We start from the raw sequence: 2,887 nt of genomic DNA, 5'->3' as shown, positions 1-2,887 counted from the left end.
CTGAACTAGAACTTAACTAGAACTGAACTAGAACTGAACTAGAACTGAACTAGAACTGAACTAGAACTGAACTAGAACAGAACTAGAACTGAACTAGAACTGAACTAGTATTGAACTAGAACTGAACTAGAACTAAACAAGAAATACACTAGAACTAAACTAGAACTGTACTACAAATGAACTAGAACTTAGCTGAGCTACAACTTAGCTACAGTTGAGCTGCAACTGAACTAGAACTGAACTACAACTGAATTAGAACTGAGCTACAACTGAAATACTACTGAGCTAGAACTGAAGTAGAACTGATCGAGGACTGAACTACAACTGAGCTAAAACTGAACTAGATTTGAACTACATCTGAACTTGAACGTTTCAAGAATTAAAAACCTTTTTTTTCTAGCAAATTTTAAAATACTCTCTTATTGCTTAAATGAATACCTATAAACTAATCGTGAGCTAAATTTAATATTTCTTTTAGTAAAAGATAAAACCTAATCAATATTTAACGAAACTAGTTACAATTTTTACAAAAAACTTAAATTTGATTTCTTAATATAACAGTACAGAATATTTGAAAATTGTGACCTAGATATGCAAACCGTTAAAAGTTACGCAAAATGTTTAGTCGGTTTATATCTTTACTCTATGAGAAGTGTTTAGAGTATGGATTTTCGTAAAGAAACTGATTCCTATGGCGTGTGTTAAAAAAAGGTATTAAATTTTTGTACTCAGCGAAGAGTTTGTCATATTGTTGCATCACTGTAATATGACAAGTTTTAAAATATGACAGGAGTTAATAACGCATAAGACCTTACAGTTTGTCAAACTTGTGTAATCGTGATGTCAGGGTGTGGTTGATTAAAACTTGAGTGTTTGTGAAATTCATTCGTTTAATAGTTTCTACTAATGTCTGGGATACCCTATAGCTAGCAGTAGAGTGGTGCTATATTTGAATTGTTTGTTCCACAAAGTTACATTAATATGACTTTATATGAGATCAAGTTGTGAGCTTTATTTAAACATATTCTGTACTGTTGTTAAGCTTATAATGATTGAACTAATAACTTTGTTATTCTGGTAATATGAAACATTAATTAAATATATATTTTTTTATAATTGATATAAATATTTACATTTCTTTTGTTAATAATCTATTATATATATAACAACCTAAAGTGCCTTGATATTTAAAAACAAAAAAATTATTTAATTTGTTATTCTTTTTTTTAAGTTTGAACAATTTGAAAAATGAATTGAAAAGTTGGTTACACTATTGTTTTTTGAGCCAAAATTTTAAATTTTGGTTAATGTTTTCTATTGAATACTTAAGTCTACTTAGTTTAGTTGATTTATACTTAAAAACTAATTATTTTTTAAAGATTTTTATAATTTTTTTTTTATATTCAAAGAAGTTTTTTTTCAAGTGTAATTTTTTTTTAAGGGGAAAAAAATGAAGAAAAAAAATTCTGAGTTTTTGTTTTAGAGTTGTAAGGGGAGGGGGGTTTTATATTACACAATATTTACAATGAAGAAGCTGAATAACTGTAACTTTAAAATTAAAATTTATTGAAAAATTTTTCTTTCCTTTTCATAACAAATGAAATGTGTTAAATGTTTAATTCGATTTATTTTTGTTGCTATTTTTTTTTTTTCTTAAGTTGAGATAAATTTTCAATTTCAAAGCTTGTAATTTTGAAAATAAATAAAATCAGCAAAATATTTTTTTTTTTGGAAAAATTTTTTTTTTCAAATCAAATTAATAAATTTAAAATTTTCCTTTTTTTTGCTGATTTTTGTTTAATTTCAAAAATTATTATGAAGAGTGGTGGTGGTGGTGTTTGTTAATGTTGTTAATGAAGTGCCTTTTCTTTTTTTTGAGTTTTTTCCTAAACTATTTTTTTTTTTTTAATTTTGTACTAAAAGAAAAACAAAATTAACAGTTTTTTGTTAAAAATTCTTGTTTTTTTTGCATATAAAAAACAACAATTCTCCACAATAAACTGTTCGATTGTTTTTATCATTAATTAAATAGTTGCGCATAACAGCAAAAATTATGCATTTTTATCAACACGCAGATATTATTGCTCGCAGCCACTTTTATTTCAACATTTTCATAATTTTCATTATTTTATAAAATTTTGTAATTTTTTTTTTAATTTCGTTATATTTAAACCATTTTATTTCTGTTGTTTTTTTTAGGTTTTTATTTGTTTAGAATATTTTTGTTTTTATTGAATTTTTTTCTGTTAATTTGTTGTGGTTCAATTAGTTTGTGGTGTTTAGTTGGAATCTGTGGCCTATTTGGCCAACCTTAACACCTAAAACAAATTATTTTATAAACATTTATGATTTTACAAAACTTCATGTTTATTTGTGGTTTTTGTCATAAAAACATAAATTGTTTTGAAATATGTTCTTTTCAATGTTTATAAACAATTTACTTTTTTTTCTTTTGGTTTGCATGAGTTTGAGGTGTATGAGTTTAAAATTGGTTTGTTTGGTTTTAAAGTTTGTTTTTGACGTTTTATGGTTTATTTGTAGTTGTTTCGAATTAGTTACTTATAGTTGGGTCAATTTTTTTGGAGTTTTAATAAACCAATGTTAAGGTAAAGGCTTCTTAAATCAGCCTCTATTAGACTATCTTATAAGGGTTATTCTATTGGTTTTGTTTCGCTGCTTGTTTAGTAGGAGGAAGTTTAAAGGTTAAAGGAAAAAGGAGAACAGTAAAACCAGAAATCAACAGAACTAGAGCAGAACTAGAAGAGAACTAGAACAGAACTAAAACAGAACTGGAACAGAACTAGAACAGAACTAGAACAGAACTAGAACCAGAACAGAACTAGAACAGAACTAGAACAGAACTAGAACCAGAACAGAACTAGAACAG

Source organism: Lucilia cuprina, chromosome 2 (assembly GCF_022045245.1).
Source record: "Lucilia cuprina isolate Lc7/37 chromosome 2, ASM2204524v1, whole genome shotgun sequence".
In the NCBI taxonomy this organism is placed as follows: domain Eukaryota; kingdom Metazoa; phylum Arthropoda; class Insecta; order Diptera; family Calliphoridae; genus Lucilia; species Lucilia cuprina.
This window is presented reverse-complemented; position numbering follows the sequence as displayed.